Here is a 24,186-nt window from a genome sequence, read left to right on the forward strand (position 1 = left end):
AAAGTCAGGCTGTTTTAATAAAGAAGTCACTTGATAATTGACAATTTTCTTTGACGCCATGATTGACCGCACATGGAGTGAAGAGCTTTCCAGCAGAGCACATTCACTGCAGCTCTTCACTGTGGCTGCTGCCTGTTTTATTACTCCATGCAGTTTAATGTAAAAAGTCTGACCAATTCTGCCAACCAGTTTTAATTCAGGCAACTCTGACTTCCACGGCAAAAGCATCTTTTATTCTCTACTTTGTTAATCTAGAAACCTAGAATAGGTCTAGATACAGGTAGAGAGTGGCTCCTACAAAGAGTCGTCTTTCTTTAGGACACAAACAGCTGAAAAACACTAAATGAATAAATACTGTATGTGTGTAGACCAAAATACTTCCCTAAAGTGACTTTTTTTCTTTTTTCTTTCTCTAAAGTAAATTCAATGGCTTTCACGGTTGAAAAAATTCCATTCCTCCAGGGCTGTAGTGCTATTTGTTTAAGTAGCAGAGTGCACCTACCTGCAACTTCTAAGGTGGAATGTTTTATTGCATATTAATCAAAGCATGTGCTGCCATTATGAATTACTCAACACACCTTAAATGTCAATTTGAATATTCCATTTCTTTACTTGGAAAAAAAAAAAAGGGTTTGAGCACTGTTGCGGTGCACCGTGGCAGCACTACACCTACAATTCATATCTTCATGACCCAGTGAGCAGCACATAGTAAATGCTAATTGCTTGTGTTATATATCTTGTTAGAGTCTTTGCTTTGTGATGGGGTCTTTATCCTTATTTATTCTGCAATTTGAGTTACTGACATCCCACCCAGGGATTACTGAAAGACTCAAAGGGATTTGTAGTTTGATCGCTTGAACAATTTACAGCGGCTAGTCACACATTAGTGCTTCATCAGCAGTACTTTTTTCTACATTTTCCTGGACAGACTGCTCAGTAATGGGATTATTGTCACTGTGAACAGTAAAGAGTTCACAATGTTCTGGATCCTAGTGCTGTTGTTTTTCTTATTCTCTAGCACAGTTAATAACTGGAATATACCACGATGAGAGGATCCACTCCTTTGACTTTGACCTATGTATCTGTCTGATGTAGCTCTATTGTAGCCTAGTAGCTAGCTGTGTGGCACCATTCACATTTAATGAACTTTCCAGTGTACAGCGGGAATATTTTCTAATATTGAGTGAAAATAATCATTTGGGAGATCGGGACCAACGCTTTCAAATTGTCAGTGACTACCCAGCTTCACCTGTGTTTTATTAAGATACTAGGTACTCTGTAGTCCTTAGGAGCAGTTGATTGAACAGACTAAGCAAAAACACATTGACAGAATAAAAAACCAGCAACATTGACTTTTTGTGGTTCTTTACCTTATTTATCAATTAGGTTATGGTGATTTTTTTTTTTTTTACTTTTCACTCACCATCCCTTGCAAGCTGACAGAGCTTGAGCAGTTTCCCAAAGACAAATGGGTAAAATACGCAGCAAAGCTGACGGAGACCACTAATGACTATCATCTCTGGGATATATTACCGCTTCATGAGTGTTGAGTGTTGAGTGAAAGTAAAACTTGAGCAAAGGAAAAGAATGCTGTGCGTTTCATGTTTTCATTTGCCTTTGAAAACTGAAGCATCACAAACACCCATTTAGCACAAATGGAGTACTCTAAGTTCTTTTTCTGCATTATGTAAAATTTATCATAATGTTTTAAGGAAGAAAAAGCTCTGGAAAAACCAGACAGATGTTTACAAACACAGCTGTTGTTTGCAACGGTCCAATGGTCAAGTGACAGGACACATAAAGCCTGCCTACACTTTAAATTTGCAGAGAACCACAGAGCAAAAAAAACCCTGCCATTTTTATGAGGCTGACCTATTTTAAAGCAAAGCGATATCATGCATGTTTTAACAGGGACGTTCAGGCCAAGAAATAAATGTGAGGAGGGAGAAACACATGAGAGAGCACTAATTAAAAAGATTCCGAATTGCCCTGTGTGCAACTACCAATTAAACAGGTAATGAAGCTATTGTCATTATACAAGTACCACCCCAGGAAATGGAAATAACACCAGCAGTACTGCAAAACAAGACACTGCTTTCCTGTGATGTAACAGGGTACAGGTGGAAGATAAAATACACCAGCTAGCTTGGCTCTGTCAAAATTTGCCTCACTAATTAACTAAAACTCACTAATTAACATGCTACATCTTGTTTGTTTAATCTGCACAAAAAATGAACAAAAGTTTATCCTCTACACTTGCAAGATGTGATTGGTGAGCAAAAGTTTTTTTTGTAGAGGTCTCCGTTCAGGCACGATGGTACCAAACTTAGCAACCTCAATGTGGCGACAAGACTTCCTGATGTGCCTGTTGTTAAACAAAAAATAATCTAATAGTCTAATTGGTTATGTTGAAGTTTCGAGGTGCTGGTTGGCCTACTTTTTCCACTTTGTACAGAGAGTACAGAGAGCCTCTCATCTTTATGCTAAGCTAAGCTAATTGACATGAGAGTGACATCAATTTCACAGCAGCCAATAATAGGATCATTCAAGGGGGATTTATACATCTGCTGTTTGTTGATAGAATGGAAATGGTTTTAAACGTGTTTTGGTTTTAATTACAGTCATCAGAAGCATACCATCAAAACAACATAAGAGAAGGTCACTCAACAAACCTGACAGTGTGTCCAAATTGCATCAGTACGTGCCTTTTATGTCTGAAAGAGATACCTTCATGTTTTTCCCCATCTGAGCTGTTGCTAGTCAAATCACTGTGTCCTTGTGAAAATGCCCACTTTGACATAAAGGTTCAGTCCTGACTGATGCCAGCATCAGTCCACTTAATGATCAGTGTATTAGATGTCACATCACTAACTGTACAATGAACGTAGTGAAGACGAAAATGAACCTGTATTCAACATCACACAAACTGAATATTAAACAGGGATGCCACTAAAAGGGAAACATAAAAACTACCATGAAGTATGAAGCACATTGTGGGTATTGATGTTCCATCAATTTAAAAAAGGTTTCTGTTGGAAGAGTGTTTTTCTTCCTCGCCAGTGGACAGATCCGTCAATAGAAAATGGGTTTCAAACCTCTGGTTTATTTCACTTTGATTTTTCAGGTGGAAAAGTCCTTAGTGAACCCAGCATGCACTGGGTGGCATGAATAGACACCAACATGTCCACACATTCAGATACACACGCTCAGCATGATTGCAGCAATAGTCTCAGAGAGCCCAATGATGACTCACTCAGTGCTCCAATTCCATGTACCTGAGCACATAACCAAACCGACACACACACACAACAAGATAATGAGATCTCATCCAGCTTCTGTCGGCCCCATGTGCCCTTTAATGTGGCTGCAGAACAACTGGGCCACTTAGCGATATACACGACCACCTACACACACTTCACCGAGCCGTCCGATTGGTCCAAGCAGCTCAGTGATCCGTAAACATGACTGGACCAGAGAGCCACACACACACACGCGCATGTACTGGCACACAAAGAAGTGGGCAATCTGATTGGCTGATGTGGGCTCTGCGCTCTATACATCACTGCGTATCTGAGCCACAGGTGGCTGGGGAAGGGTGTGCGTTGCTGTGGCAACACGAAGCAGAGGGCGAGAACAAGTTATGGTGCTATGATGTGAGGAGACTAACAATGATGGAGGGTAATACATGTGTGAATCCCTGTGAATGACTGAGGGAGCGATGAAATGAGAGGACAGAGGGTGTCTGAGGTGAGTCTCTCTTTGTAATCTCTCCATTACTCTTCACGCTCTTCCTTTACAGTACTTTCCTCCTCCCTCGCCTTCACACTTTGTCAAACAAGGGTGTGGCCACATTACCAAAATCCTGGATTAAATCAGCATATTTCAAAGACCAGAGTTAATATGCAGCAGCAGTGCTGTGCATTATTTCCATGCAGGGATCTCATCAAAATGACGAAGTAAAGCTGCTCCACATTTAAAGTAATTGAACACAGATCATAATGCTAAGATGATTTAGGAAATCTGGGCCATGTTGCTTCTTTTTTTTTCCCGAGGGGCCCCCTGATGTTCTTATTGGACTGACAGCTGAAATGTACATGTCTCCTTTTGCCAGAGAAACAGCCTTCTTTTGATGCATGATGCAGGTTTATCCAATCAGATTTGGAATGGATTCCATAAATCCCTGGCACTGAACATTCCCACTTTCTTCCATATGATCCTTTCACTGCCAACAGTACATTACGTAGGCATTCATGAGGGTTTAATGTGACAGAAGCAACTGAGAAACCATAAGTGCTCTAAACTAAATGCTGACGTCAGCATGCTCACAATGTCAATGCTAACATGTTAATGTTTAAAAGGCATAAGGTTGTCGGAATTACTCAGATTAGCATGTTAACATACTAACATTTAGCAGTATCAGGTAGAGGTTCAGAGGGAGAACGACTGACACCCAGCAATTCATTTTCAATGACAGGCAGGTGGGGAGGCATGGGCAATCTGACAGGCACAAGTGGGCACAACCTGTGAAACTGTCGACCGCCTGCTGCCAAAGCTGAATTGTCTTCATCTTCTTTCTACACGATGGGGCAAATCCCTGAAAAACTGTATGTGACTGTTACTGGGAGACAAACGGGAGGGCCTTCAAATGGCAGAGCATAGGCCTAAGACTGGATGTATCAGCTAACGTGAAGCATTCACCAACCTAACTGTAAAACAAGTATTAACTTTAGACAGACACGTAAAGTTGAGGCTTAACATAATGCAGGCAGTTTGGTTGAGCCTTTTTCCCAAGAGTCATCCATAGTGGACCAAAGCGGTGAAATCCCTAAAGCCACGCTGTTAGCACGGCTGAAAACATCAATTCATGAGCATTGACCTGTTCAGTGCTCCTTCAAATTACCTCTCCCAGGTATTGCAGTCAGCATCTCATTTACTTAGAAAGTGTCTATGAAGCAGTAACTCATAAACTTGAACTCTGAATTTGGTCCTGACAAAACTCAGACCGTATTGAAGCAACATTCATCAGAAATCATCTCAGTACCTAACGAGCCTTGCTGGGTATTGTTAGGTTTTTATCAGCATGGGTTATTGATTCCAGCACTGTTCCTCTAAACTTCTTCTATTCATTATGTTTAATTGGACGAAACAGCTTTCACATATAACACTTTTAATTGTTGTTCACTGAGAGAGAGAAAGAATTAGTGTTTGAGTCGTAGACCAGTGATTGGCTGCCAGACAGAGGTGAATGTGCATTGAACCAATACATGCACACAAATAGTTATTTGCTTCAACAAGTGGTTGACGCATCAGATTTAAGGAAGAATTTGAAAATGCATGGCATGCATTTAAAATCAGACAGCTGCTTATTTGTGACGGCAGGGAGAGCGCTGGACCATCATAGCCAGCAGTATTGGCTGTTTTCAGTTCACTCCTCAGAGTATGATGTAGTTGGTCCTGGGTACCATGGGTACCCAGATGAAGCTACAATCCTCAGACTTTGTGTGCTGTTAGCTCCCTTCCACTCATAACTGTAGCTCAAATGTTACTTTACTCTCATCAGACCACAAGGCCTTTCTGCTGCAATACTTTTCACTTCACCATTTTTCTCTTAAGAGCCCTCATTTCACAATAAGTTGGAGACTGTTGAGTCATGAGCAGCTTCATTTGTTACACTCACTGACCTCTGCAACTGTATCGCTGTCTTGAATTGAACATTATTTTGTGTTTTGGTTAAGGATACACCGATCCACCTTTTTCACCTCCGATACCGATATCTAAGGTTTAGTAATCAGCCGATACCGATCCAGAAAAACAGCGCTGAATTACCTAACAAATGGTATGTTTCATTGTGTGGAAAAGACTGGGATCATTCTTTTGTGCATCAGACTTGACTTAAACATTTCTTTCCTGTTTTTTTTTTTTTTTTTTTAAAAACAGATCTAAATGTACTGAGTTATTTATTTAATAACTATGCACCAGTACAACAATCTTAAACCAACAGCTTTTCTAGCTTAGTCAAACAACATGTAAAAAAAAATGTAACAAGTGTAACTGGTTCAGTTAGTGCAATTCAAAATATCAAAGGAATATAAAGTGTGCAACAATCTGGAAGTGTGCTTCCAACGGCATCACTCAAAGCGCTGTGACAGAAGTCCCTCATTGACAACCAGCTGCACTGTATGTGCAACGCAGCCTAAACTACGCACTCTCATGCTGTCCATCGCCTTTCGCATGTTGCTGGCATCCCTTAGAATCATGTGGACTTTACTCAATGTACGTCAAACATCTCCTTCACGGTAGCTGCGATCGCGTCGCTGGCGTGTGACCCATGGAAGTTTGTAGCATTGATATTGCACTGTGTGGCACGTAACTCTCATCCAGCCTGTGTGCACTTAAACTTAAAAGTGACACGGGACACCCTCTCCGTGATTTTTGTTGCCTGCACACTATTAGGTTTAAATTTTTCACTTCTTTCCTTCATCTCCTTCAGAGTTAGCTTTCAAAGAGTTCAATGAAGTCAGCGTGCTCCCTGGTGTGAAATCTCTGTAGGTGCTTGATTAAGTTGGTTGTGTTACAACTTTATGTTTTACCACCGCCCCTCGGAACATTTACTGCACAGGTATTACAAGTAGCTGTCGAGTTTGTAGGCTGAGAGAAAAAGTTCCAGATAGCCGATCCTGTCGCTCGCTCTATTTTGAAAACAATGCGGTCCACATTATGTGCGCTTCAGCACTGCGTGTTGCTTGTGCATGATGCCCCTCACGGCGCCTTTAGCATAGCGTCAGACTGAACAGATTGGCCCCTATGTATTAGGTCCATTGTCACCGATACCCGATCTAGAATTTTTTTCAATATCGGGACTGATACCGATACCAATATCAGATCGGTGCATCCCCACTTTTGGTATGAACTCCTGGCAAAAAGGTCTTGTAATTACAAAGGATATGAAATTTAAGGATTTCAGTTTTCACATTTCTATTGACCTTTTCCTTTTATTTTACACACATTTTAAAATAAGGTAGTAAAACAAGACTAAGAGTCTACAGCCATGCTAGCGGCTCTGTGAGGCTATATTTCGGCAAAGCATTAAGATAAAGGGGGATATAATGGTATAATGTTTACCACTGTGTTCACTAGCTTTGTTTAGCGTGTTAGCATGCTCACATCTGTTCGCTTACATTAAACATAAAGCATCTCACTGAGGCTGATGGGAATGTCGTTTTGCAGGATATTGGTCACAAACCAAACTGATGTATGACTGGTGATGGCACTAGATGAAAGGTTAGGTGATCATCGGGAGGTCATGTCCTCTAGGGACCATGAATGTCAGCACCTTTTGCTCAAGATAAAAATCCTCATGACTTGTGACCATAACTGTGGAATATGACAGCATAATCATCAAGTCAAACCTTGTTTACCACTGAAATGCCCCATCTGAAGCTTGAAAATCTGAAAAATTGATTCCTAACATACATTACATATCATATTCAGTTAGGGTTGCTTCAAGCTTCAAACGTGGCAGAGACGTTTCAAGCACAGTCTCTGCTGTATGAGGTTTCTTTGCCAAGATGTACGTTATTGTTGGAGAGTTCAAATTCGCTGAATGACCTTTACAGCAAAGTGTGTTTTCCATCTCTCTTAATCTCCTGTCTGTCTCCACTCTGGATCATCTAATAAGGCAGAAATGCCATTTAAATGTCACTTATTGAAACAACTAAATGAAAAGATAAGAAATGAAAAATATCAAAAGCTAAAAGCATTTTCTTTTATTCACTGGTACACAATGTTAACTTCGTGTAGCTGAGGAGAAAGACAGCACGCTGATAAACAAGCACAGAAAGTATGAAAACTGAACTCACCGCTGCATTCTTCTCTTTATTTGTAATTCTTTTCCCCTCCTTTTCTCTTCACTGTCACACAACACGGATCTTCTGTGGACTTAAATCTGCCAGAAGGTTCTTTATTCTTTGTGGCTTGCCTCCAGAGTTAGAAAAGCTGATGAAGCCCCCAAGAACTTCTCCTGCTCCATGGGCAGCTCTACTTCTACTTGGTGGAAGCTCGAGGCAAGAGGAACGTCTCAGCGTCTTCTGTGATCTCCGAACGCCTCTTGGGCAATTGCTGATTTATGCTACCGCTCGGATCACGAAGCTTGTGTGTGATGTGACTTTGCTGAGAAGCAAATGAAGTGAAGTTGTCTGCCAGGCAATACTCCTGAGTCGCTCTCCCTGCTTCTCTGGAGGCCTCCCTGGCCACTGTTGCTATACACCCGCCTCTAAGGCAAATGGAAGATGCTGAAGTGAGTTGTCTACTGGGTAGACTGAAGCACCGGGCTAGTGAGCACGTGTTACCTGCTGGGTGGATTGAAGCACCAGGATACTGAATGCTGTTGCTGAAAAGTTCCCTTCTGTTGACTGAGTGTCTATCCAGAAGCTGTGTCTGCTGAGGTATATAGTTGCCTGCCAGGTATTTTATATAGAAGGGTGAGGCTATTGTGACTGTGTACCTGCCTGCCTGGCAATATGATCCTTTTCCTTCCAGTAATAACTAGCCGAGGTCTAGGCTCCGAGTGTGGAACAGGACGATTTAGGCAGTGAGCAGGTCTGAGCTGGCAGGTGGTAAGAGGTCCAAGGTCATTGCTGGTCGTCACGGTTGCAGTGAGGAGAGCTTGAGAGGCAATACAGGTTGTCACGGTAACGGCAGTGAGAGGTCACAGGTGTGTCTTTGCTCTGTGTTCCTGTCACTGGGTTGGCTGATTTGGTGGCGGAGGTAGGCAGTGGGAGAAAATCCCTGAGGTAAATGGAGAAATGTTGCACGAAGAGAAGAAAAAGAGGAACTGATGACAGATAATAAATTGCTGTTTTTTTCCCTTTTCTAGTTCTCTGGGAGGTAGAAAGCAGACAAGGTTTCCTCTGATAGGGTCAGAGCGAGAGGAGCGGACGGTGGGAGGTAAAACTGTGCTAAAACTTGATTAATGTCTATCTTGTGTTTTTTTTTTTATTTTCGAAAAAGAATGCTGGTGGTTTCCCAGTGTCCATCTGAAGAAGTCGACGCTTGGTTCTGCCTCTTAACGTGCACAGGTAGGTTTCTTCAGAGGCTCCACCTACGGAACACAAAACACACAGACAGTTCAGAACAGGACCACGTGAACTATTATCCTTCATCAAGGACAGGGTTTCTGCAGTACAGCAAAGAGTGTACACAACACATGGAGACACACTAGTCGGATGTGTTCTGGTAAATTCTGGCGTGATCAATGCAAATTTTTCCCCAAAATTTTAGACTTCCCACAGATTGTTTGTGAACGGACCCTCTCACCTGGGCTGAGTACTGCGGCTTCAGGACTCAGGTTCACCAAATTTAATAACAAAACATTTTAGGAACATAAGACTAACAGGACCCTTCAGAGGCTGAAAGCTTGAGACACCCCACCAGTCAATAAGAGCTGAAGAAGCCTTTTGAAAGAGAGGCGAGAGGTCCTGAAGAATTTAAAGCAAGTCCAGCTGCCCTTGACTAAGCCCCTCTGGATCGGTTACCACTGTGAACCGGACCAAGGTAAGTGACAGAATACAGACAGATGGACTCCAACACACTGAAAAACTTTATAGTCTCCGTAGGTATTTTTTGTCTTTGACATCAAAACTGAACCTAAAAACAGCAACACATTTATTCTGCTGGAATAAAAATAACTCGCAAAAAAACAGTCCAGACGATGAAACATCAAGCAATTTAAAGACTCACTGCTCAAAGCATTGAGTGTATTTGTCTGTTTATGTGTCAGTGTTGTGATGGACTGGCACCCAGTGCATGGTGGGATTCTCTCCAGTGAATTTAGACATGCTGTAGGTGTTGCTTATTGTTTATACCTGCCTCAACAATGACATGTTAGTGTATGTTCAGAGAAAAACCAGGTCAAATGCTTTGCCATGCACTCGCAGCAATGCCGAACAAGTATGTGAAGAGACTGACTGGAAGGAAAGCAGAGACGTAAACCGTCTTCTTTCCCATACCTAAATCATGACAGTGAGGTGTTTTGCTCTTCACCAGTGTGATTAGCTTTTTTCCAAAATGACACCACTATCAAAAAGAAGCCTTTTCTACTGAAATTACAGAAATTGGATGTGAGAAAGCACTTCCTGTCTCAACCACTAAAACACTCCTGTGCTTGCAATTACACGCATATTGATGAAAGATGTATCCTACATGTGGTCAAAAACACACCGTCCAACATGTCTAATGTTGGACGGTGTATTTCTGTATGTTCCGATGGCTCCGCAGTGCTGACAGAAGCAAATATATGCTTCGACTTTGTCCTGCAATAACAAAAGCGACAGTATTTGTTCAGTATGCAAAGCAGCTACTGGGTGGAAAATCTATTGTTGGCAACTCACATCTGAATTCACACAATGTACAGACACACAGACACACACATTCCCCGCTAATCTTCCTCCATCTGTGCAAGCTGCTCTTGGGTTGGATCTCTGTCACATACACATAACAACTTGTGATGTGGCCCGCTTTCTCATATAGACAAACACAAGATAGATTCATACTTAAGACACACACACACACAGTTGTCTTTTCATTATTTTTGGGGACATTACGTAGACTTACATTCATTTCCTTTAGACTGACGCTCACCATAACCGTAAGTCTTCACCCTAAAATTGAATGATTTACATTATGGGGATTTTCATTTTGTCCCCATAGGGACAGCATGTCCCCACAACGTGAGGAATACATGGCCACACCCACAGAAGTGGAGGGTCCATAGCGCTGTAAGTGATGACGAGCAGGCAACCATGAGAGCATTTTTAAGACTCACGCTGCATCTTTCTATCTGAATACACTCTATCTGCATGACTAAGGCTCGAGGACTCTTAACACTGTTAGCACCACTTGTTCATGCATTAACAGCGAAAAGGACAGGCGGATACACAAAGTCCGACACTATAAAACTCACTCATGTGTTCAATTAAACTGCAATGTGCCCAAACTTGATACTGGGTTTTAGAAACATTAGATATTAGATCATATTTCAAGTCCTGGCTCTTGGCAATAATAAAACTGCACATTATTAATCTGTGGTTGTTTGGTGTCTCTGCAGTTCCTCTTGTGTCTCTGAACGGTCATTTTTTGTCACTATTGAGTCCTTTTGTGTCTCTTGGTGGTCATTTACATGTCTTTAAAGCTGTTGTGCATCACCTTGTTGTCATTTCATTGACTCTTTAATTTGAAATATGAACAGCTCCTGAAGAGGCTTTAGTGAAGGTCTGTTCAAAGCCTTAACTAAAGGCAAGAGCTGTCTGTTGGGTTTGCACATACAGTACACACCTGTCAATCTTTGACCTCCTTTCACTTCTATCTGTGTCCAAAACAACAACAAAAGGCACCACACTACAAGTCATTGCCTCCTAACATACAGTAGCCTCCTGGGCAAACAAATGAGACCTCAGCAGAGGGGCTAATTAAGCGGCAGCAGGAAACGCCAACTGAAAGAGACATCAAGATTAATCATGTGAAGAAAGACAGCAAGAGAGAGTGGGAATAAGAGAAAAGAGCCATTTTGTACGATATGCATCATTCTGTAAGCAGGAGGGGAAGAAGAATTCCCTCTGCCACCAGCTACAGTGACAGATGTACAGTGCAGGCTGCTATTAGTAGTACCAGAAATACAGTGTGAGTGTCAGAATGCAAAAGAAACCTTGAGTGTGTGGCTGGTTGCCTGCCAAATTAGCTGTGAACGTGGGAAAAAGAAAGAGCAATCAACGACAAAATTAACAACCATTTGGCTGTTGGAGGGAAACAACAGAAGAAGGAGGGAGAGGTGTGACCTGGTGGCTCCGTGGTCTGAGGTGTACGATGTCAGCGTCAGCGGGGCCTGAATTCAAAGCCAGTGGGCCTTGTTACTAACACATTTTAAAATATTTCCGTTCAGTCTCTGTCTAAAACTCTTCAGTCTAAGGCTGACAATTTTCCACATCTGTCCAGCTGTCAAAAAAGAGCAAAGCCAGCAAGAATTCATCCAATTAACAAGTACTGTCCGTGTAGCTTTTGGTGCCATAGAGCTCCACTGTCGTCCAGACACTATTAAAATCTCACCAATGATCCACACTGGGTGAACATGCGCATTAGGGCAGGTGACAGGAATGAGATCGTATATCAAAGTAAACGCAATTTTATAAAATAAATAACCAGACAGATCCGTTTTTATTCATGCTAGCAGCATGGCATGATCAAAGACAGCTAATTGGCAAATGCTAGCATGCCAATGTGTTAAAGCAAGATGGCAAACACAATAAATATTACACCTCAGCATTACTTTCACTCTAAGCATATTAGCATTTTGCTCAATACACCACTGCGCTGAAGCCACCTCACAGAGCCGTGGTCATGGCTGTAGGCTCTCTGGCAAGTCAAATAATCATTAGAGAAATTAAAAAATAACATAGAAATCCAATTCTGACTATAAAATGAGTCCTGATTATTAAGTTCCAATGCTGCCCACAAACAGCCTTATACACCAAGACATGCACTGCTGAAATGTGGTTACCGTGCATCAAAAAATCTGACGGCAGATAAATGTAGACAATTTTTGATATTGTCATACTGGCCACCCCTAACATGCGTCCACCATACATCATCCTGCTGCTGTGAATCCCCCCATATGTGTTTTAATCTGCAGCTGAAAAGAGTCATTACCAAACGCACTCTTTACTTTCATTTGATTCATCTTTGCTACAAGCTACAGGGACAATGTGCTTAATTATAATACATTAACAGAAAATTGATCGCATTAATCATCCAAAAGGAACTAAAATTCTGGATTGTTCTGCGTATTATAAACTGAATGATTCATGAGAAAACAGCAGAAATAAATAATGGATAATGAAACTTTTTTTTTTTACACAAATTAAATGATGTATTTGTGGCATACTTCACTTTGCATTGGAGATTTTTGGATTCATAGCGTCGGGCTTTAGGGCCGGCTGGCGAGTGAGTTGGCTGACTGCCTGTCATTCTTCCATATCTGACCCTGACCGTTGACCCCAGAGATGCAGCAGGAAACCAAAAAGGGAAGTTATCCTCCAGGCATCAATAAACGATCGCACTGTTGTTTCATTGTTCCCGAAGCTGCTGACTTGTCTTTTACCGTTAGACTGGCACACTGACCCGGAACAGCATGTGTGCACGTGTTTGTGTGTGTGTTTGTAGTGAGCACAGTCTCTTGGCTGAAGCTCCGTCTCAACATTTGGCAGCAGGTAGCAATGAGGTCATACAGTGTTCATACCGAGGGCTATTTTTTTTCACAACTTCTTTCTCCTGCGATTTTTGGATGTGCCTAGAAAACACCCACCAACCCGCCTACACACACCGCATGCACAGCAGTGGGTTCTAAGCCAAGTGTGTGTGTGGGGGTGTATGTGTGAGAGAGAGAGACCTTCTCTCGTCCTCTGCAATGTTACTCTGCACCAATGACACCAGGCTAAGCGAAACGTTTTCTCAGCAGTCAGCTTCTGCTCCAAAAAGCTAAAAATGATAAGAGTATAATTGAAAATGTCTTCCCTCGCTTTGAAGCTCCACTTGCATATGTGCACTTTTTCTAATTTGTTGCTCTAATTTGAGAGCTGTGGTGACTGAGCAGTGTCTTCACCCAGTTATTTTATAGTACACGAGAAACTATAGCTCAAAACAACAAGACCGAGCATGCAATCCTATCAAACTGGTGAAGCCTGTTTAACAATACAGTATGTTCTATAGTTTGATGGCAGCAACACGATGGCAGATAACATCCCAGCTCTGTTTTCATGTTTGCTTGGGTGTGGCGTCCCTGATGTGGGGGAGTAACGAATATTTCTCTGGCAGTGCTCAAGCCTAACTGGAGAAGTCCCTCAAGTGACATTCAACCTGCAAACGAATGTCTTCCCCTTCATCTGAAGAATATCAAGATAGATAAATAAAACACTACTGAATCAAACACTGTAATTATTAGAAGTGCAATGTTGAATGACAGAAACACCAAGCATTACTAAGCCCAGATGCAAATGCCATTCAGACAGGAAAAAGACAGGCAAAGTGAGAGATTAATGACAGGAAGGTAACAAAACTAATGCTTCCTTTTACAGGTACATAAATTCCTAATGATTTCCTAATAATTCGCAAGCAGCCTGGACAGAACTGTCGTTTTGCATTAATTAATAAAACACCTTTTTTAGTCAATTCAACATTTATGAAGCAAGTTTCAAATAATAAAAGAATGATGAACATTATCTTGGGTTTAAAAGAGAAGACGCTGAACATAGTTGTGCTGGAAAGCAAGAAATGCTTTTATCAACACAGCAAGCTAAATTAGTACCAAATTACAAAGACTTTCAAGAAAATCTGATGGAGCCCATCATCACAGTTTCACTGTCAACACAGCGGGAGAAGAGGAATCTTTTGTGTGGGCATGAGTGCAAGTAAACGTGGAGAGATGTGTGGATTCAATACACAGCAATTATGTCAATAAGCCAGCGTCGCTTTTGCAAAGAGGCAGAAAACCTGTCTTTTCTCGATAAATGTGTGCACATTAGAAGCTGATGTAAAAGTGGGAGGAAACATGAAGTTCATGTTTTTGATAACGTTATCCAAATAAAAGAACTTTCAGCATCACTCATTTCAAAGCAAATTTCCAATATATCTAAAATGAAATAAAATCAAAAATTTGACATTGGTTTTTAGTTTCCAGAGGGCTGCATGACAGAGCAGTGAAAAAGAGCAGTGATTGTTTTTTAAATATATTTCAAATTATATTTAGGCCGCTATAAAGTCACTGAACCCTATCATGTAGTTTCCAAGTGCTTAGAAAATAGAATAGGAAGAATACATTAAGATTACGGGGCTTTAAATGATTAGCTAGGTGAAGTTAACACTCAAGAAAAACGTTTTTTAAAATGCTGCACTTATCATTCACATTTTCCACCAACATAATGAAGCAGCAGACTATAAAGATGAAGTGGAGTCTCTTTATCTTCTATATGGAAGGAAATTGGAAGCCAAATAAAGTGGACTATTAAGGCTGAATGTTCCTGACGGTGAGTAAAATGCCATTTTTTTTCCCCCAGTCTTCTTCAAATATCTGTTCTCTTATCCTTTATCTACTCCTCATTAAAATGAGCTGAACACATCTGGCTTCTTTTGATCATCTCTTTCAGCGTGAACCGCCGTAGAAAAGATACACCTGCGGCTTGATTGCTGCAAAGTGTATCTTTTTTCCTTTTCTTACATAAGAGACTCCTTGCCAAATCACCTGGTAGACCAAATTAGAATGGCAGTATTCAGGAAAATGTCTACAGTAGGTCTACAATGAAAGGAGTAGGGTCACTGCTGTCTGAACATGGACATGCAGTCTGTCACATCCTTACTGTCACACAGATCTTAACCCTGAGAAGTCTGCTGGAAGTGATAAACCACAAATATACATCTATCTTGAGTCTAATGTGAAACCCTTTCTTACAGATGAATTAACATTCAATTCATGTCAAGCCCGTTACGTGAGGCCTGTGGTTCATTCAGACCCCCTCAGCGCAATTCAGACACCGTTTGGGACTCCAAAATAAGGTATGTGCAATATGACACATGTAGGCTGTTTAAATAAGAAGCAGGAAACCAGCGTGAGCAGTGTGAGCTAACTGAGACTGGAGAGTGTGAGTGGACTGAGGTGAAGAAGCTGAGTAAGGCTCAGAAAGATGATCTACAGGACAGTGTGGACTGCAAACACAGCAGCGTGTCTGATTATCAGTCCTGTCAGGATGAGGAGCAACAAGTTCAGCTGCAGAATGAGTCACACTGGAGCTGGATTTTCAATTTGACACAAGTGTCATACAAATGAAGGATACATGGGACAAAATAGGGTTATTAATGAGAGCCTGAGCAGATTTATATTTTTTTTTATACTGCAATGAAAGAGATGCCAAAAACAAAATCAAATAAAAGATAAAAGTGGAAATCACTGGATATCCTCCCCCCTGTGTCCTGTGAAGAGTGTGTAGGAGTGTGTGTTGTTCACTTTGGGACAGAACTATGCAGCTTAATTGGAAATCCATTTTTATTTAATTAATTTTTATTGAGCTTTTTCATGTGTGGCTTTTCCCCCTTTATTTTCATGCTCCACTGATTCCACAACAGCAGACCAGTTCCCTGAATCAGGCACCTCCACCTAACAGCCAATTATATAGAAATGTCTTCTATGTCTGAGCACCGCAAACACCATAAACTGTGATAATGGTTATTAAAGTTTCAACCTGAAAATAATGAAATTAATCCCTCAAAGCTGTATTAATTGCAGTGCCACAAACTGTGGCACTGCAAAACACAAAAGTGTTACTGCTAACAGGTTAGCAAACCGTTGGCTATTTAACACATCCAGTCGACACAAAGCAAAATCAGCATTCATGTTAAGTGGTGTTTCTAGCCACCTGACAATTTTGGGATGAAACAGAAACCAAACACCAGCTGAAACCTTCGGCACCACTTTTTGGGTGGAGTTACACACAAGGCAGAACACTCTACAAGTTAGCTGCATGGTAACAGCTCTCCTAATTAGCTGTTTGGGCTAATGTTAGCTTGAGCCTTTCTTAGCTGGACTGGGCTCACTACGAGTGACAAAGTTATACCATTGGTCAATCGAGTGTTGGTGTTTCACCATTGGCTGTTGCGCTTTGACTGAATAGGCAAACAATCACCTATCACATCCTCGTGAGGCCTTTAAGCCTTATTCATGCTCTCCTGAGACACCATGGCGCCAGATGTCACATAACTTACAGCAAATGTCATGAGCATTAATTTCTGAAAGCTTTATGAAATACAAACAAAAATGCAACTCCGCCCACACCAGGAATAGATAAGCTCCATAAAATACTTCTTTCTAAAAGAAAAATAGACATTTATAAAGGCAGACAGCACGAAGGGAAGTTATCTCCATAAATAAGACAGATTCTGGCTCGAGCACCCTTATCCCTCCAACGCATGCTTCGCTCTTCTCCTTTTTTTTTTTTGCCTGGAGAATTTCAAGTCCAACATATACTCTCTTTTTAGGTCTGTTTTGGTCACCACCAACTCCTGAGATCTGGCTCCTTCTCTGCTTAACACTCCGGTATGTCTGCCTACTGTTCGACTGAAGAAAGCAGCTTTGTGTGTTAGCAAGTCAAAAATCCACAAAAAACTTGCAATCAGTGCAGAATTAGCAAGGCAGTAAATGAAAACAACAAGCTAAAGGCAGCTAAAAAGCTCCACAGAGCTGAGGAAACAGAGGAGTTTGCTTGTAACTCTCTGTGGTTTGTTTAACTGTACACTTTAATTCATCAGTTGACAACTTGGCCAGGTTTAAATGATAAGATATAAATGGATAGTTATCATCCGGCTTGTACACATGTCTCATGTTACACTATAATAGTACAGCACAGTACATACTGAAGACGACAGACTGAAAATTTAGAACATGAGACAAGTCAATCCCGTGTCAGCTAACAAATCAAACTGAGAAAAAAGAGTTCAACAGGTGCATGGCATTCAGTACGAGAACAGGTTTGACACCATTTACATATCAGACAACGGGTACAAGAATGTCTGTAGAGGTTAAGAGAAATTACAGTATGCAAAATATCATTATACAAATTTTTTGAGACTTTAATGTAATGACTGCAAAAAGAGTGTCTGTTTGTCCTCAGGACTCAACGGTAACAGTCTGTCAGAGAAAAGCACACATACAAAAGCTCACCTGATGGTAATATTAACCTGTCAGTGTCACAGAATGTGCCACAAGACAACTGAGGAGGCACTGAGTTAGTCGCACCTGAACAAAACTGTGAGGGTACAGTCACACATGCGGGAATCTGCTTTGCAATCATGCATGTGTGACTGTACCTGAGGAAGGAAAGTGTTAAACGGACAGATAATAATAGCATCTATGTCAATTCTGTTCACATAATGAGGTGGAGACAGAAAACCAATTTCCTGCTGTGGAAAGAACGACAATGAAGCAAAACGTATCAGAAGTGGGAGACACCAAAAGGTGCAACCAATAGAAGTATTGTTGGTTAATAACTCACTAACTTAGCTTTACTGATCAGTTACAAAGCTTGTGCTGCTCTCGTGCATGCGCTCATCAGTGAGAACCTGGAGCTGAGGGGGAAAGCTTTTCTGACAGCAGACGTGCTGTAGCTTACAGACTGACAGGCAGAAGGAGAGAAATGTCCTGGGGCTGTAACAGTGAGAGCTTGTCAGACTCGGGCGAGCTGCTCTTTAGCACGTAGGAAGCGGGAAGAGGTCTCACTCTGCCACTATTTCCCAATACCACAAACAGCACATGGGATGAGGCAGAGTAGATGCTACAATGGTGCACTGCTGCCATATTGTTCATCATGAATGTTGCTTTTGAATGTTTTCTATTGTCTAATACCGTTCAGACAGTCCATAGATGTCTGTGTTTGAGTTCAGATATCCAGGTCGAGTAAGGTGCACAGAGAAAAAAAATGTTGCTCTCAGGTTTTTGAACATCTCCCTCCTTTGAAGTGAGTAATTGTACCTTAATGTGTAATGTAATTTTCTTCAGTTAAAATGGATTTAAAAAAAAAAAAAATGATCACAATAAGTAACGTTCAGGAACTGGTATCAAAGTCAAGGTATTGGTACCATTATCTCAAATTTCTGAATGACACCTGGACTTTTCCTTCTTTTTTTATTAGAAAAGGGGAAAAAAAAAAAACAACACATCACTTATAGCCAATTATCTGATTCGTCCATCTGCATGTTTTCTCTAACACAATGTGACTTTCAATTGAATTATATTTACTGTTCATTGTGGAGCCCATCCAGTGTGTGCACATGCTGTACAGCATATGCACACATGCATATGGACGTGCAGTCCATAAGGAGGAGGATTACTGAATGTCTGACTTGTTGGACCACATTACATTATAATGCAACTGACAATAGTGTGTGCATCTTGCGCAGCATTAAAGCCAATTGTTTCCTCCCTCAACACACATAATAACACGTCGCTCAAAGTAGTCTGCGTCACAGATGAGGGTCGATATTTGCGGGGTGAAGTGACAGACAGGTGAGGTGCAGACAGACAGAGGGCAGACCATGTTTCACACAAGACAGAGCCTTCTATATAACACCTCCTATATCACCACCTATGACCTCGGGGGACTGTTATACAAGCAGGCCACACGAGGACACACAGAGGCAATGCAGGACAGCCATGGACACACAAGCACTGTGATCCAGGGGAGTGCGCACAACATGTCATGGCATTCACTTATGTCATTACACCACACAGACGCTATTCTTCACATCCATGGGTATGTCTGCACACAGTATGTGTGTATGTATGCACTTATTGTGTACTGTGCACAATATTCTTAACTATTACACACATACACACACAACAGCCCACTTGTCACACTGTGAGCACAGTATGGGTGACCTTGGATGCTGTAAGCTTTGCCAGCAGCTGAACCAAGACCAGGACAGAGAGGAGGGCAGGAGGGACGCAGCAGCATGGCAGACATGACAGGGAAGGGGAGGCAGAGGAGCCCAGGTATGAACTGATAATTGGAGAAAAAAGAGAAAGGAGAGATGAGAGGGAGAAACGGAGCAGGAGAAAGTTAGGGGGGGTGGGGGGAGCACAGAGGAAGAGGGTGGAGGTGTGAAAAGCTATGTATATGGATTATCTGGAAACGTCTTCCTATGGTTGCATAGCAACCATGCGAAAGTCATGAAAACTGAACCCTGTGCAATCTGCCAAAAAGGAAAAACAAGTACCACTCTCTGCTTTTCAGGCACTCAGACACTGAACAACACTGCCGTTTGAGCAAGGCGTGCTCGCATACGTGCACACACAAACAAACACACACACACACACACACACACACACACACACACACACACACACACACACACACACACACACACACTTCCATGCATCAGCCTACGCACACAGAAATCCTGTGCAGTAGGGGATGTGGTTAAGGAGTGACGAAGGAGGAAGAGTTTCAGGGATGGGGAGAAGAAACAATGAAAGATGGAGAAAAGCATGACAGCGGAGTGAAAAATGAAGGAAGGTATAAAAAGGAAGGAAGGAAAGTGAACACTGAATACTGATCATCTCAGCACCATCTCCGGCTTGTAGGAAGATATCTTCTCTCGTGCCTCTAGGTATTGTCAGGTGCTCTTTGTAAATGAAAAAACGCTTTAGAATAGTCTTCAAACCTCTCCCATCGACATTCACATCTATTAGTATCTTTTGAATAAAATCTGACTGAGCTTCTTTAGTTGAAGCTGGAGTGTCAGCACCACATCACATCACTCACCGCTGTATAACATTCTTGTTTCAAATTGTATTTCAGAGTGCGGCAGCTTCGGCTTTAGTATGAAACAATATCAGACACATGAAGGCAGCAGGTAGTTAGAAAGCATCTCTGACAGGTTCTTGAGTATTGTGAATGTGACCGTAGAGCGCATACTGTAGGAAGCCAAGGAAATAAACAGTCACAATAATTACACAGATGTTTTTTGACATGCTAACACAGCGATTCCCAAACTTTCTCTGTCTGTCTATAGATTTTTTTATGCTCCACCAACTCTCCCAACGTCTGCCAGTTCGGCTTTGTCTCTACATGAAGTCCTAAAAAAAAAAAAAATCAATCCTGCATTTTGCGGGAAGGAGGAAGAGAAAAAAAATCTATTAAAAACCTGAATCACCTCCAAGCTTGAAAAAAACCCCACAAACAAACGGAGATTTAATGTTTTGGCCATATCACTTCCTTCTTTCGATACATAGAATGGCTAATATTGACAGAAACCTGTGCGTATCATTTTCTTGAAAAGGGACAAGTGGTTTTGTCAGTGCTGGCAGGAAAAGCATGCAAACACCCCAGCAATGAATATCATACAGGCAGCAGATTTTAGCCAGCATGCTGCAGGAAGCCTTCTGATTGGCCCACTGTAGGCAAAGTGGCATGATGGCTGCCAGAGAGGAGCCACTCAACATTCCTTTTTTTGAAAGTCCCAATTAAGGTAAAACACAAATTAAGAGAAGATTAAAATGTAAAAAACCCCAAAATGACATAATGCATATAGCAATAAAGGGAGGTGGGGTGACCTGCACTCTTGGCAGCACGCCAACAGAGGACCAACAAAGGACAGCAAAGGACTCCCAGTTCAGGAACACCTGTGCTAACATATGTCTGTGGGCGGTTCTGAATCACTCACCAGTTTGGGAAACAACTTACAGCCTACAAACTGTGTGATTATGGGCTGTCCAAGACAAAGAGAGAGAAACCAGGTACCATTGGCTGTCAATCCCAAATCTGTGGTCTTACATGGCAGCGTGGGACACGTCCACCACAAGCAGATTCACAGCTTTTTGCCACGAATTTCTGCCCATGTTCGATTGCCGTGGCAAATGCTGTTACAGCATGCTACATTTTTTTTATTTAAGTCTACAACCCAACAGATTGCAAGCAAGGTTTTATTAGACCCATCTTGCAAGACTGCTGGATTACAAAGTGTAGAAGGATCTTGAATCATCATTTCCACATTAAGTTGTCTTGGCCATGATCAGACAACTTGTACTCATAAAAGTGCTCAGATACAACCACGCCCGATACCACTTTACAGCAGCGTTCACCTCATAGTGCAGCGGGTACGCGGCAGAGGAGGAGCAATGTCAGCAGTGTGGACCAACACGATGCCAAGTTCAAGGAGTTTGTTAATGCTAGCAGCGGGAAACAGACACAACCAACTTTGCAGCTAATGCTGGAGAAGAGAGAGAAAATGTCCAGAGACAACCCGCAGGCAGTGAAAATAACAGAGGCTCTTATCCATTTCATTGCTCTGGATGACCAGCCTTTGTCTGTTGTTGATAATATGGGATTTCGACGTCTTCTCAGTGTACTGAAGCCGAGGTATGAGATCCCCAGCCGTCACCACATCACAGACACGGTGTTACCAAAGCTGCGCGACTTTGTGAAGAAGCACATCAACGGCCTGCTGCACAACATTTCGGCCTTCAGCCTCACCACTGATATTTGGACTAGCAGTGTCAGCCCAATGTCCCTCATCAGCTTAACTGCACAGTGGATCGATGAAAATTTTACGCTACAGAGAGTCGTCCTGCATGCAAAACAGTTTCAGGGTTCACGCACCAGCCAAGCCATCGCTGGTGCGTTTGATGAATTGCTTCAGACTTGGAGCATCCCGAAAAGTTCTGTTCACGCTGTGCTTAGGGATAACGCCAAAAACACGATCAGAGCAATGAGTGATGCTGAACTCCCTAGCCTGCCGTGTGCTGCACACACCCTCCAGCTGGCTGTTCACAAGGGACTTTTGGCACAGAGAAGTGTAGCTGAGGCAGTGGTAGTCAGACGGAAAATAGTTGGACATTTTAAACATTCCGCCTTAGCCTACCCCCGCCTGGAAGATATTCAGGTGCAGCTCAACCAGCCAATAAAAAGACTCCAACAGGACGTGCAGACCCACTGGAATAGCACTTACTACATGCTACAGTCTCTTATCGAGCAGAAGAGGGCCCTGGCATTTTTGGGTGTTTCTGTCTGTTAATGTGTGTGTCAGTCTGATTTGTCTATGAGCATGTCAGTCTGTGTATGTGTTTGTCTAAATGTATGTCAGTCTGTGTGTGTGTGTGTGTGTGTGTGTGTGTGTATGTGTGTCAGTCTGTGTCTGAGAGAGTATAATCAAAAATTATAAGTTATAGGAAAGTCATACACTGATATTCATTCTAATAATTCCAGACTACTTTGATACCAGCTAATATTTAATTTTCACTATTTCAGATATTCAGTACTGCTCCAGGGGCCAAGGAGATGGTGATGCTGGAGCTGGAGAAGGTGTCAGGAAGAGAGACAGACAAGCAGGAAGATCTGGGGGAGCCACCTGCCAAAAGCTACGTAAGGCACAGGCCAGCAGTAGTCTGGACAGTGTGTTTGATGAGATATCAGATGAGCAAGAATCAACGTCACTGAGCAGCGCACCAGTGCTTCCATTCAGTTAGAGACATACCTTGGAGAGACCACAGCTGCTAGGGAAGACAATGCACTGCAGGACTGGGGGGTTAACAAAGTGAGGTTTCCCACTCTGGCTCAAATGTCACAGAGATACCTCTGAGCAGCATGCAGCAGTGTGGACAGGGTCACACATGTTATGACATGATATGATAATGAAGAGAAGCCTCTTTCATCAAAAACAACCTGCCACTGACTTTTTCAAAACAGGCTTAGTCCTCACAGACAGACGTTATGACATGATAATAAATCATTTCAGTTGTTCTGCCACAGTTTAATGTTGGCACTGAAATCTCTTGTTACATTTAAGTAAACGCCTGGCAAGGCCATGTTTTTTTTGCAGTTGAGTGTTAAAATGTCAGTAACGACAATTTGTTACACTTGAGTGTGTTAATAATTTAGTGAAATGTGTGGCAATGCCATGTTTAACAAAAACATATTGTTAAATGTCAGTAGCAGCACTTTGTTACAGCCAGAAAATGACAATAAAGCACATTTTCAAAAGTAACAAAGAACTGTAATGGCATTATTAAGTACTCATATTGGTACTTGGTATCGGCAAGTACTCAAATGTAAGTACTTGTACTTGGTCTAGAAAAAAGTGGTATCAGTGCATCCCTGATACAGACACTGCCGGCTCAAAATAAGAAGCTGCTACCTGAATGTAACCTCTCTGTCTGCACTCACAAAAACAACTGATCAAGAAAGATCTGTCTTAACTGATACGATCCATTCAAAAACCCCAAGCATCAGCCCGGGACATCCACAGTCAGTCAGCTGTATTGTGCCCAGTGACACCTGAATTTATGATTTTAATACTCAGAATCTTTTGCAGCGCTGCTCCGTTCTGGTGGAATTGCAAACTGCCATCAACCAACAGCAAACTGGAGATACCAAAAAAGATTCATTTATTCAGGTTTCTTCAGTTTGTCTCCAGCTGAATGAAAGGCGCCATCAAAACATCAACAGCATGATTTCCATTTATTCAAAACTGGGAAATCTGTTGTCAAAACACCAACCTGTTAGATGATTATGCTGACATGCCATTTGTGGTTCCTCTTATCATCTTGAAAAAGTGCGCTGACGGCAAACAGGAACAGTCACAGTCGTTAGTCTCATT

The 24,186-nt window shown here is 41.9% G+C and overlaps 1 protein-coding gene across 2 annotated transcripts in view; it reads right to left on the reverse strand.

The window, feature by feature from the left end:
- The window catches only part of LOC139343282 (thyroid hormone receptor alpha), a 107,622-nt gene that overhangs the window by 57,743 nt on the left and 25,693 nt on the right, over nucleotides 1–24,186 (reverse strand). For both annotated transcript variants that reach the window (XM_070980813.1, XM_070980810.1), the window contains exon 4: nucleotides 7,860–9,100. The gene's annotated coding sequence lies outside the window, so the exon portion shown is untranslated. The remainder of the gene's footprint in view (nucleotides 1–7,859; nucleotides 9,101–24,186) is intronic.

This window comes from Chaetodon trifascialis, chromosome 15 (genome assembly GCF_039877785.1).
Source record: "Chaetodon trifascialis isolate fChaTrf1 chromosome 15, fChaTrf1.hap1, whole genome shotgun sequence".
Taxonomy (NCBI): Eukaryota; Metazoa; Chordata; class Actinopteri; order Chaetodontiformes; family Chaetodontidae; genus Chaetodon; species Chaetodon trifascialis.